A 14,365-nucleotide genomic window follows, 5' to 3' on the forward strand; every position below is an offset into this window, starting at 1 on the left:
CAAGTAGCTAGCAACATTTAGTGATCCAGCCTTTGTTAGAGTATAGACCTTTAGTTAGAACACCCCTAGATATAGCTAGATAATAACTATATACATATACATACATACAACATCCCAGGTCCTGACCTATTCAAGAGGTCCCTAAGCTGGCACCTAGGCTAGCCTAGACTCTATACTCACCTAGTCCCTCTAAACTACTAAACTGAGGGAATGTACGTTCTAAGTCTTCAAAACTCGAGTTAAGTCGAATTTTATCAAAAGGTGGAAGGTCGTCTACTACTCCTCTGCATGATCATACATTTTAATATGACGTCCTACTGGTACTCCGTCAAGTAGCGACACAACAGGAGTCCCATACACAGGATTTAGGCTAAAACGCGCATACGAACGGGGTGCAGACGTTGGCTGGTCTCATAGTATATACATATAAACAGAGAACGAGATTCACCCTAGACTCAGAAGACTACCTAGAGCAGAATCTTTTTTGCATACGACCGTCAGCGAACTACGGAAGGGAACACATGCTTCCATCTGAAGGGGGAAGGGAGAGAGAAGGGGTAATAACTGGGAAGTTCTTAGTAGGGTCGGGGTTATTAGTTAAGTTCATTAATTTGTGTCGCTTAGCAGACATATAGCAGAATATAGAGATGCAGTAAATAGAAGATACAGATAAATAGAAAAAATAGAAAAAATAGAAAGCAGAACGCAAACAAAAGAATACAAGAAAATAAAACACAAATACAAAGAATAGAATACAAACAAACAAAGCATACATTCATTCAACAATCATAACAGAGGAAATGCACAACCAAATATGATGCATGTCTGTCCTATGCAGGCTATGAGCTCACGTGTCGGTTTACACCCACCCTGCAGCCCGACATTACGTAGGAACTAGTCCTAGATATGGCTTTATCTCTGTAGGTGAACTTCGGTCTACAGAAACAGCACTCCCATAAGTGAACTTCGGCTTACAGGAATAGTTTAATCACAATACAACAACTTTCTGTAGGTGAACTTTGACCTACAGAAATAACACCTCTGTAAGTGAACTTCGGCTTACAGAAATAGTCTAATTACAGCACAACAATTTTCTGTAGGTGAACTTTAGCGTACAGAAATAGCACCTCTGTAAGTGAACTTTGGCTTACAGAAATGGCGCCCCTGTAAGTGAACTTCGGCTTACAGGTATTACAACTCTCTGTAGGTGAACTTCGGCTTACAGGAGCAACACCCTGAGATACACAATTGATATTCACTGCAGGTGAACTTCGGCCTACAAGAATAATAACTCACTGTAGGTGAACTTGGGCCTACAAGACCGCTAGGGCCAATGGAAAAGCATCAGATGAACATATAATAAAATATCACGCCACAAGGCTTAACTCTTTATTTTTATACTCTTCTCCTCTATTCTCTTTGTTATATTACTCTTTTCTCATTATCATCATTCATTATCATTCTCATTATTCATAATCACTTTCACATTCTTATGCAGTACTTCTTTCTTTCTCTGTTCAATCATACTATACAAACTTTACAGCTTTTACTTTTACAACATCTTAACTCAAACCATTTCTCTTTATCAGATTACTCTTTTCTCTGTATCCCTTTATTCTACTCTAGTTACTCTTTTTTCTGTATCTCTTTACTTTTCTCTGATTACTCTGTTCTCTGTGTTTTTCTACTCTGCTCTGATTTTTCTGTTTAACGTATGTATTTAAAGCTTGTGTAAATTTCGGTATGAATAGTTAGTCTATCCCAAGTATAGGTTCATTAAGTCTATACTGAAACAGTCTAACTTTTCATATAATACCTAACCCTAGTCACAATTCAATGACTAACTATGTTGCCCTAGTTCGTTCACTAAATCTCTGTCTGATTTTCTGTTATTAAAACTTTACAGACTTTTTCTTCGACTTTTATTTTTTCTTCAACTTTTTATCTTTCTTTTATCTTTGTCTCACTAACATGTTATTACCACTCCCTAAGTGTTTTATGAAGGTAATTATGAGATTCTGCACTTAAAGTTATCTTTCTAAAACTTTTCCAGAAAACTGCCTTTTTCGTATTATTTTATTATTTTTATTAAAATATTATTTTTAATTAAATATTATTATTTAATATTTTATTATTATTTATTATTTTATCATTAATTTTCGAAGATTACCTTACCTTTTACTTTTAACCTTTAAAATTTACTTTCTACCAAACGTAACTTTTAATATTTCTACCTTAACCACCCTAACTTTCAGAAATTACCAAATAACCCCTCAAACACCAAAATATTTACTTCCTTACCCTTTCTAAGATCTAAAAGGTGTTCTCCAATGTTCTTCACCTCACTTAAAGTGTTCTTCGTGTTCTTCGTATATTCTTCAAATTCTTTCTCTGTTTTTACCCGTTTTTCAGTCTTTTCAGCAACCGATTTTTACCATAATTCAAATTAAATTAGCAGCCACTAAAACCCCATCTTTTCTACATGATTTCAACACAAATTGAACCTCAATTTAAGCCTAGGGTTTCGTTTTTCCAGCTGCCCCAAGAACATGAACTTTAAAGCTTGAATTTCATCAAATTTCATCAAAATTTTACCAAATTTTCACCAAGAATCAATCATATATGCAACCAATTTTTAGCACAGCCAAATCATACAACATTCACACAACTCAAACACAAATAATCAAGATTAATTTCGTGACACCCTACCTTGATTTGCTGCTCCAAATCCGGTTACTCTTTGAAGTGTTCTTAAAGCACTGTTTCCTCCTAAAACACATCAAGAACCACTTTAAAACTCTAAACCATCAACTAAACAAACTTTAGCAGCATCTTAGGAAGGTTATCCTCACCTTAAACATGCAGGAAATCAAAGATCTTTGGCCCACAAGTCAATCTAAGCAAGAGATCTAAGGAAGAACATCAAGAAAATACTTTTTTAAGCATGTTTCCTTGAAAACCAAATTGAAGAGGGAGGGAGACAGCCATCTCACCTTATTTCCAGCCTTGATAAGTCACATGGTTATGTAGAGGAAGAAGAGATGATCATTTTGGTAAAATCGGAGTTTTGATTTGAGTTTTAGTTCAGAAGAAATCAAGCTTTGAAGATTAAGTGTTCATGAAGTTTTCTCTCTTTTCTCTCCTTTCAATTTCGGCCAAAGGGAGTAAATGACCAGCTAAGTTGTGATTGCTGGCTTGGAGGTGGATTAAAATAATATTAAAATATCTCAGGTGTATAACTACTAAAACTAGATGTATCGGAACACTCGTTAAAACATCTCTAAAAATTATTTTCTGAGCTACTAGCATAAATGACACTAGTAACATATTTATTATGAGAATAGAACATGTATGATGAGGTCTTAGCATTGCTAAAGTCATCAGAGAGTGCTGGTGCTAAGCTGCACCAGTAAACCGTAAACCCGGTTAAACTAATTTTCTATTTTTAACTAAAACAGACCAGGTAACCTTATAATATCATTCAAGCATTTTCTAATACTCATATAATGATAAAATTATACTATTATCTCTCTCCTCTCATGAATCGACTCCGGTTCGTCAAATAGAGACTATTTACGAAAATCAGAATCAAAACTGCCAACCGATACGGTTCAAAAACTAGGTTCTTCGTGACCGCGTTATCGAGCTTGCCTCGGAAAAGGTTCTAGTTTAAGGATGACATAATGACAATGAGGATTGAGATACTTGTTGATATAGAAGAGGTGTTCCCTTTACTGATCTTCTGGCGAAATCCGTGCCTTCGGAAAAGATCTCGCATTCTCGAAAATCAGTGTTGTTACAGACATCCCCTCCAAGCCTGACACACCATTAGAGCCATCTGAGGAGGAGGAGGATGAGCAGGAGAACGATGCACAGGCAGAGGCTGAGCAGGCTGTGCCACATCATGAAGAGTCCCAGCAGATACAGCCAGCAGATCCAGAGGTCCCTATACAGACTGAGACTCCGCTTTAGCAGGCAGACCCCCAGGCACCCACACAGACTGCAGCACCTCAGGCCACCACAGAGACACCAGCAGAACACCCTTCCGGAGATGACGCTTCTTCACACCCAGGTTGATTGAGCATCAAGGACGATGCTATTATATAAGTGTGGGGAGGTCGCCATCATTGGCAAACTTTATTTTGGTGAACCACTTTCAGACTCTTTATCCTATTTTATTCTTTTTTTGTATTTTTATTTTATTTTATTTTTATTTTATCTTATTTTCCTTTTCAGTACTTGCACATTTTCTTTTGCTGTTTTTTTGTCTATTTCTACTTTACTACATTTTTCACTTTGGACTGTGTATATATCTTATATATTTAGCTTAATTTTCCATCTTAGCTTATTTAGTTGTGATATAGAAAATATGGATTATTTAGTTTAGTTTACCCTTTTAGCATATGACAAATTGGTTTAATTGAAAATAAAGAGTAAACTAGAAATTTTTAGTTTTTCAGAATCATAACAATCCACCCCACTATATATATATAGCAATAAATGTTGGTAAATTCACAACATTTTTCAAAGAATATACTTATTTTTATATGAGCCATTCAAAGATTCACATTGAATTGAATGGAAACTCTTAATTCCTTCTTGCATGATATCTGATAGCACGAAAAACTTGTCTCTCAACAAATCTCCCTTCGGCAAGTATACCGAATTGTTGTCAAGTAATAACTCACAAAAGAGTGAGGTCGAATCCCACAGAGATTAACGGATTAAGCAATCAATGGTTAATTGATTATCCTAGTTAGACGGTTCATATTTGGATGATGAGCAATAGGGAACTGTAAATTGACAGAAAAGTAAAGAAAGCAATAAAGTGCAAAAAAGTAAAATGGCAAGAAAAGTAAATGTAAGAACTAAAAATAAACGAACATTGGGTTCAAGAGATATTGCAACCCTCTGGATCAAGTTCATTCTCATCTCTTCCTCAATCAATGCATTCATTGATCTCCTTGGCAATCTTAAGTGATCGAATTACAATTCTTTGTAATTCAATCTCTCAAATGTTGATCAATAGCCAATTCCTTGGTCAATTGCTCATGAGAAGAGATGAAGTATGGTCACTGATTATACCACATGCATTCCCAAATCAAGTGTTGGTAGAATTATAGTTACCATATCTTTCCAACCCCAATTTGGTCCAACGTGAGAAAGTATTTCTAGCATGATCTCTTCATTCCTCTTCCAAGGTTCAGAAGAGATCCAAGTATGAATAGCTTCTTTTCCAAGATAACTACCCAATTGGATGAAGATTGAAAGCTTTCTAGTGAAATCAAGAGAAAAGATAGAAGAAGAAGAATAAGAACTACAATTGATCCATTGAATCACAATAGAGCTCTCTAACCCAATGAAAAGAGTTAGTTGATCATTGCTCTACAAAAATAGAAAAGAAAAAAGTGTAGAAAAGTAAAGATGAAGATTAAAACTAAAACTGAAACTTCAAAATTCATAAATGAAAATTACAAAGAAAAGAAAGAAAAGGAAAAGTGTGTGAGGGGGGGAGTTCGAAGACCCCTCTTCAATCCCCCCATTCCAGAATGTCCTTTGAATGTAAAAGCTAAGGCCCTTATATAGGCTCTCCTAAATTACAAAATAAAATTAAAAGCAATTTAAAATTAAATGAAAATTCCTATTCTAGATGCTTCTTGTGGCCTTGATTGGTTGACACTTGTGGGCTTGCTTCCTTGAGGTTAGGTGGTCCTTGAAAGATAATCAAGTTGAGGACCAGGTGCTAATGTCAGTGCTAACGTTAGCCATACTAACGCTACAAGTGTGGCGTTTGTGCTGAAGCTAGTGTGGCTAACGTCACACTTGCTACCCAGTTGGTGTTTTTGGGGCTTAAAAGAGGCCTCTGGTTTGTGCTCCAATTTCATACCCATTATAGATTATTATATATCGTTGGAAAGATCTGAATGTCAGATTTCTAACGCAACTGAAATCACCTCAATTGGACCCCTGTAACTTAAGTTATGCTCTTTTGAAGGGGACAGGGTTGCTGGCATAGTGGCTGGCGTTATTGGCAAACGTGAGTGCCAATAATGTCCGCGATCAGGGGCTGAAAATTGCCAGTTTCTGAAGCTCAACTTAATATCCATGATAAACCACTATTTTATAGTTTATATTGTGTTTAATTGTGTGGTTTTGTCATGATCCTTACCCACTTATTCATCAATTTAGCATGCATTTAGATTTCCTTCCTAAATTCAGTGCATGTTTGAAAATTGCTTCCTAAAGACTTTAATTATTTAATTTTAATTCTCCTTTATTCCATTCGATGCCGTGATCTATGTGTCAAGTGTTTCAGGCTTTGTAGGGCATGAATGAGATGGAGATTGGAGAGGAAGCTAGCAAAAATGGAAGGAACACAAGAATTTGAGGAGATAACCAGCGAGAAGTGACGCGGTTGCATGGCTCACGCGACCGCGCGAAGGAGCGCAAATCGCAGTGACGCGACCGCATGACTCGCACGGTCGCGCGAATTGGAAAGCGCAAGTGACGCGGTAGCGTGGACGACGCGAACGCGTGGAGAGGAAAAAGAGCAAGCGACGCGTCCGCATGGATGACGCGATCGCGTGACATGTGCGATCTGCATAATCTGCAGGATTCACTGGGGGCGATTTTGGACCTTATTTTCGGCCCAGTTCTCGGCCCGGAACAGCAGACTAGAGTCAGAGAATATGCAGAAACAAGACACATTCATTCAGTAGTTTTAGATCCAGTTTTACTCTCTTAGGTTTTTCTCTCTAGGTTTTGAGTATTCTAATTTGGAATTGATCCGAGCATTGGAACATTGAGAAGAGTTATTTCCCTCATCAAGACTTCGTCATTCTAGTTCGTTTTCTTAACTTGGTTTCATTCTTCCATGTTCTTTGCTTTGTTCAATTTTGTATTTGAATGCTTTTATGATTAATTAATGCAAGGATTATTTCTTCTTAATTCAATTTCAATTCCAATAATCATGTCTTCTTTTAATTCCCTTTCATGTGCTATGGATTCTTTACTTACAATGCGTGAGTAGTTTCCTTACATGATGGGGAGTTGATTAAAAGGAACTCTTGAGTTGGAAGGATTGAAGGAAAAATTTGTAATTGGGTTAAATGTTGGATTGCTATCCTATCACCGACACCAATCCCTTTGAACTAAGTGGGTTGCAACTTGTGAACAGATCTGGCATTCCAACTTGTTTGACTTTCCCTTACCTAGTAAGGATAACCAAACACAGTAACCGTTAATTATAAATCAATCTTAAAAATCACTCCATCAATGATAGAGATTCTAACCAATCAATTCCCAGTCAAGGCTTTTATTTATATTATTTAAAATTCCTCAATTTAAATTCCAATTTACTTAGCTCAACTTCTTGGAACATCTGATTAATAAAACAACACACTTTTCTGCAACTCGTTGGGAGACGACCTGGGACTTAAAACTCCCATTAATTTTAATTTAAACTCTCTGTGACATATTTCTAAATTGATAGGCAGATTTTCGGTGAGTTAAGAACTATACTTGCAACGTAACCATTTTAATAAATTTTTAATTCACCAGCTTCTGCGTCCTATCAATTTTTGGTGCTGTTGCCGGGGAGTTGCAATAGAGTGCTAATTTTATTAATTAGAATTTATTTATTTGCATTTTATTTAATTTTGCTACTATGAGCTGCATGTTTCTTCCGTCAAATGACACGTTCACTTTCTGATCCGCGCTTGCTAATATTCGATCCTGAAATTGAAAGAACAATTTCACGAATAAGGCGAGAACATCGTAGGTTAACCCGCTCTGAGGGTGGATCTGAAAGTGAATATGAGGAAGAAACCAGCCCCCGTTCTACTGATTCGGTTGTTTTACGTGCAGAAAACATGGCAGCTAGAAGAGTTACCATCCAGGAGGAAGGAGCTCCTGATTTTACAATGCAACCGTTTCAAGCACATCATCCAGCGGTAGCTACAGATTTTGAAATAAAGACCGCACTGTTAAATTTGATGCCCAAGTTTCATGGCCTACCTGCTCAAGAGCCTATCAAGCACTTGAGAGATTTCCAGGCAGCCTGTTCTACTGTCAGGCGTGACGGCACTGATGAAACTTCAATTCTGCTGAAAGCTTTTCTGTTTTCTCTAGAGGGAAAAGCAAGAGAGTGGTACTACACTCAACCTATGGCAAATGTATCCAACTGGGATACACTCAGAAAGGAGTTTCTGGAGAAATTCTTTCCATCTGAAGTTACTGATAAACTGAGGAAGCATATCTCTACAATTGTTCAGGATGACAGTGAGACTCTCTTTGAATACTGGGAGCGCTTCAATAATCTTCTGGAAGCATGCCCCCACCACATGATTGACAAGATCGTGCTACTCAGCTATATCACACAAGGTATGAGGCCCCAAGATAAGACCACATTGGAAAGTGCCAGCAATGGGTCTATGAAGAAGTACAAGACCACTGATGAAGCTTGGCAATTGATTAGTGATTTAGCTGAATCTACTCGGAACCACAGACAGAAGCAAGGCCATTCAAAAGTCGTTGCAGAAGTATCTTCTGGCAGAGAGACTGCTGCTCTAACTCAAAGCATCTGTGAGATGACCAACCTGCTGAAGCAAATGCAGTTGAATCAACAAGCTCAGCAAACTCAACCGTAATAAAATCAACAACTAGTCCCATAAAGAGTTTGCGGAATTTGTGCTGATTACAGCCATTACACTGATGAATGCCCGCAGCTCCAACAAGAAGACAACATGGTGGCATCCACTCACAACTTCTATGACCGCCCCAACCAAGGGTACAATCAAAGTGGAAATAATAACCATGGATTGCAGGACAATACAAACCAGAAATGGAGGGACAACAATAACAGGGAAGGCAGAGATAATCAGAAAAATCAGAGGTGGAATAATAACAACAACAGGCAGCAAAATCAACCTTACCGAGCACCTCACCTGAGGCAAAACCAAGGACCACCGAACAATCAGCAGCAAACCTCTTAATTTACTCATTCTTCTGTATCTTCTAATGAAGATTTATTACAAGCTTTTGAGAAAAGACAACTGGCCATGGAAAGTACCATCGTGAACACTATTAATACCAGTCTGAATGGTCTCACCTCTACTCTGCAAGCTTTTATGACACAGCTTGGTTTAACACAAAATTCCAGCAACCAACCTTCAAGCACCACTAGAATCCCCTCTCAACCGTTACCCAATCCAAAGGGAGGCATTAATGCCATCACCCTGAGGTCCGGAACCACACTGCAGGAGAGGAATCAGGAGGAACCAAGCTCACCAGAATACGCCTCAGCTGAAAAGGTGGTAGAAATCAAAGATGTTGAAGAGGAAGAGGATATACAGGACATAGCTGAAGAAGAGATAGCTCAACCACAGGAAGGAGCACAAAAAGGCGCAGGCACCACAGAAAACACTACTCCCATTCCATTTCCACAACTTGCAAGGAAGCCCAGGAAGCAGCTGGAACCTGATCCTAAAATGGTAGAAATATTCAAAAAGGTTGAGGTAACTGTTCCCCTTTTTTATGTTATTCAGCAGGTACCTAAATATGCAAAGTTTCTAAAAGACTTATGTATCCATAAAGACAAGATTAATGAATTAGAAACTATTCATTTAGGTAGTTCTATATCTGCTTTAATGGGAGGATTACCTGAAAAATATAGTGATCTAGGTCCTTGCATAGTTAGTTGTACTGTTGGTGGTGTAGTAATTTATGATTGCATGTGTGATTTAGGAGCATGTATCAGTATAATGCCTTTGTCCATATATGATGTTTTGAGGCTCCCTCCCTTAAAAAGGTCAGCAGCTCGTTTTGTGTTAGCAGATAAAAGCATTATTACAGTGGCTGGAGTTGCTGAAGATGTTTTGGTGAATATTAAAGGGCTCACATTTTCCACTGATTTTTATATCTTGGAGATGTCCCATAATGATTCAGATAAGCCATCATCGATCCTACTTGGAAGACCATTCCTGAAGACATCAAAATTCAAATTGGATGCTTTTTCAGGAACATACTCCTTTGAAATAGATGGCCGCATAGTGATCTTCAATCTGAATGGAGTCATTAACAACCCCCCAGAAGATCGTTCTATGATGTCATAGACGAAAGTATGGCTGAAGTTCAAAAAGAAGAGTTTGAAGAGAGGCACACTGGACAAGGTCCGAGTGTGGGGACCCTCTTAACTGACAGTGAGGGCACTTCGCCACTTTCACAAGCCCCAGATAATCCAGAGCCTGCCCATGATCAAAAGTTAGAATTGAAACCTCTCCCTCCACATCTCAAATATGCTTATCTTGAGGATGAGCAGAAGCTTCCGGTTATAATTGCAAGGGAACTGACTTCTCAACAAGAAGAGCAGTTACTTGATGTACTGAGGAAGCATAAGAAGGCAATTGGGTGGAGTTTGGCAGACATAGTGGGAATTAACCCTCAAGTATGCGAGCACAGAATATTTTTAGAAGAGGGAGCAAGACCTGTCCGTCAACCCAAGAGAAGATTGAATCCCACCATCTTGGAAGTTGTCAAGAAGGAGGTGACCAGACTATTGGAGGCCGGTATCATATATCCCATTTCAGACAATAAATGGGTAAGCCCAGTACAAGTGGTGCCCAAGAAGTCCGGAGTCACTACCGTGAAGAATGAGCATAGAGAGCTCATAGCAACTAGAGTTCAGAATGCTTGGAGAGTCTGCATTAATTACAGGCGTCTCAACCAAGCTACCCGTAAGGATCACTACCCACTTTCATTCATTGATCAAATGTTGGATCGCCTGTCAGGTAAATCACATTATTGCTTTCTAGATGGTTACACAGGTTATTTCCAGATTCATATAGCTCCTGAGGATCAGGAAAAGACTACTTTTACATGTCCTTTTGGGACTTACGCTTATAAGAGAATGCCCTTTGGCAATGCACCGGCCACCTTCCAAAGGTGCATGATGAGTCTTTTTTCTGATCTTATTGAGGACTGTATGGAAGGTTTTTATGGACGATTTTAGTGTTTATGGTTATTCTTTTAACCTTTGCTTAGATGGATTATCTAGAGTATTAGATAGATGTATTAATACAAACCTTGTATTGAATTTCGAAAAATGCCACTTTATGGTAAAACAAGGGTTTGTATTAGGACATGTGGTATCTAATAATGGCATTTCTGTAGACCCAGCAAAGGTGAATGTTATTTCTAGTTTACCTTACCCCTCTTCTGTGAGGGAAGTCCATTCGTTCCTTGGCCATGCAGGTTTCTACAGGAGATTTATTAAGGACTTTAGTAAGGTGGCACTTCCCTTATCCAGATTACTGCAGAAGGATATTGAGTACGAGTTCAGTAAGGATTGCAAACAAGCGTTTGATAAGCTGAAAACTTCTCTGACTCAAGCTCCAATTGTGAGAGGACCAGACTGGAGCCAGCCGTTTGAAATCATGTGCGATGCTTCCAACCATGCAGTAGGAGCAGCGTTGGCTCAGCGTGAAGGTAAGGATCCTTTTGTTATTGCCTATGCGTCTAAGACTTTAGACACTGCCCAGTCCAATTATACTACTACTGAAAAAGAGCTACTTGCTATTGTTTTTGCTCTGGATAAATTCCGGACTTATTTACTTGGTACTAGAGTAGTAGTGTATTCAGACCATGCAGCTCTAAAGTATCTATTAGCTAAAAAGGAATCCAAACCAAGACTTATACGTTGGATACTGCTGTTACAAGAATTCGATTTAGAAATAAAGGATAGGAGTGGTAATCAAAATTTAGTAGCAGACCACTTGAGTCGCCTTGAACATATTAAGGATGATTCTACTCCTATAGATGATAATTTTCCTTTTAACAACCTGCAAGCAGTATCTGAGGTAGTCCCTTGGTATGCACCTGTTGCTAATTATTTAGTTAGCCGCACATTTCCTCCACATTTTTCTAAACATCAAAGAGACAAACTGAAAAGCAAGTCTAAATATTATATATGGGATGATCCATATTTATGGAGATGTGGCGCTGACCAGATAATTAGACGTTGTTTACCTCAATCAGAATTCCAGTCCATTTTAGAGGCCTGTCACTCATCTGAGAGTGGAGGTCACTTTGGCCCTCAAAGAACAGCTAGAAAGATCTTAGACTGCGGATTCTAGTGGCCTACTCTTTTTAGAGATGCTGCTGAGTTTTGTAAATCTTGTCACCCATGCCAGAAATTTGGTAACATATCCAAGAGGGATGAGATGCCTCAACAATATATGCTTTTCTGTGAAATTTTTTATGTTTGGGGCATTGACTTCATGGGTCCATTTCCAAATTCTAGTGGATATTTTTATATATTGTTAGCTGTGGATTATGTTTCCAAATGGGTGGAAGCAATTCTTACCCACACTGATGATGCTAACACTGTTGTTTCCTTTGTGAAAAACCATATTATATGCCGCTTTGGATCACCACGAGCGATCGTGAGCGATCAAGGCACCCATTTTTGTAACAGGAGACTAACAGGATTGATGAAGAAGCATGGGATAATCCATAAAGTTGCAACAGCTTATCATCCCCAAACTAATGGGCAAGCCGAGGTGTCGAACAGAGAAATTAAGTGTATCTTGCAAAAGATAGTGAAGCCTCATAGAAAAGAGTGGAGCACCAGGCTACAAGATGCACTGTGGGCATACAGAACAGCATACAAGACACCCATTGGGATGAGTCCCTTCCGCTTGGTTTATGGAAAAGCTTGTCATCTCCCAGTTGAAATAGAACACAGAGCCTTCTGGGCAGTTAAGGAGTGCAACATGGGAATTGAGAATGCTGGAGCTGAAAGAAAGTTGCAACTGCAGGAACTGGAGAACCTTCGCCTGGAAGCTTATGAGAACTCCAGAATATACAAGGAAAAGATGAAAGCTATGCATGATCAAAACATCAAGAAGAGAGAGTTCCAACCTGTAGATTTTGTTCTCCTTTACAAATCTCGACTGAAGCTCATGCCCGGTAAGTTGAGATCAAAATGGGAAGGTCCATACAGAATAGAGAAGGCTGAACCGTACGGAGTTTATCACCTAAGCCATCCTTCAAGCTCTGAACTTATTAAGGTTAATGGACAATGCCTGAAGCTATACCATGGTGAGAAGGTGCAGAAAAATAAGGAGCTTGAGATCTTCCGCTTGGAAGACCCCCACATCGCAGCAGATTGAGCTATTGGAGCGTCCAACTTACGGACGTAAAAGCAAAGTGCTTGGTGGGAGACAACCCACCGCGGTATGATCGTTCTTTTCTTCATTTTTAGTTTTTCTTCTTTAGTAACTCTTCTCTTTATTAGTGCTTTTGTGCTCTTTCAATTACATGTCTTTATCTTTCCTTAAAAAAAAATAAAATAATTTTTTTTCCGCGCGACGTGATCGCACCAGCGACGCATCCGCGTGGCAGGGGGAGTAAAGAAAAATAAAAATGAACAGAAAGTTACGCATGAGGAGCGCTGCAGTCGTGCCAATGGCACAAGTTACCCCACGCGACCGCGTCGCTGACGCGACCGCGTCGCTGACGCGACCGCGTCGCATGGAAATCATGGCCTCCCACGCGACCGTGTGCCCCACGCGGCTGCATGCCCTGAATTTTCGACGTAAAAGGGTGTACATCGACATTTTGTGCGAGAGTGATGCTGGATTGGTGCTGGAAGCACAATCCTTGTCACGCGACCGCGTCACCGACGCTGCCACGTCACCCATTTTATGACGCGCATTCATGCGATCGCGTGACCCACGCGATCGCGTCACCCCAATTTGGCAATTGAATTAAATTGAACAGAGAGTTGTGCTGGAGCGAGGCTGCACTCGCGCCAGATGAATAACATGGGTCACGCGACCGCGTGACCGACGCGATCGCGTCCCCCTCCCTGACGCGCACCCACGCGAACGCGTGCCCCACGTGGCCGCATCGCATGCGCCGCACAGCTCAACCTAAAATTGCCATATATCTTATCTTCTACTCCTCCAAATCCTAATTTTTCTTTTCCCTCCTTCTTTCTTCCTTCCCCCTTTCCCTTTCTATCTCACCTTTCACTCTCTATCTCTCTCACCATCATTAACAAGGTTTTACCTTCTTCTTCCTCCTTCTCTCTTCCATCATTCTTCTTATATTATATATATTTTTATTTTCTTTTTCTTTTCCTTTTTACATGGTATTAGAAATTCTTTGAGTCATTATCCCTCATTATATGCTTGTGACTTGTTACAATTTATTTGACAATTATTATTTTTAAGGAATTGCTTGCATGTTCAATTTTATACTTTTTATATCTTATTTACCATGCATGCCATGTGTTTGTGAAAAAGCCCATATAGCACTATGCACTTTTCTACATTACTTTACTCTACTATTCAATGCTTGCTTT

The 14,365-nt window shown here is 39.2% G+C and overlaps 1 non-coding gene across 1 annotated transcript; it reads right to left on the reverse strand.

Annotated features, from left to right (window-relative positions):
• Positions 1-8,240: 8,240 nt before the first annotated feature.
• LOC148564132 (small nucleolar RNA R71) lies at positions 8,241-8,348 on the reverse strand. The gene has a single exon (XR_015885056.1). It is a non-coding gene; the product is annotated as a small nucleolar RNA R71 (small nucleolar RNA).
• Positions 8,349-14,365: the final 6,017 nt, after the last annotated feature.

The sequence above is a fragment of the Arachis ipaensis genome, chromosome B5, assembly GCF_059453495.1.
Source record: "Arachis ipaensis isolate K30076 ecotype BB chromosome B5, ASM5945349v1, whole genome shotgun sequence".
NCBI classification, from domain to species: Eukaryota; Viridiplantae; Streptophyta; class Magnoliopsida; order Fabales; family Fabaceae; genus Arachis; species Arachis ipaensis.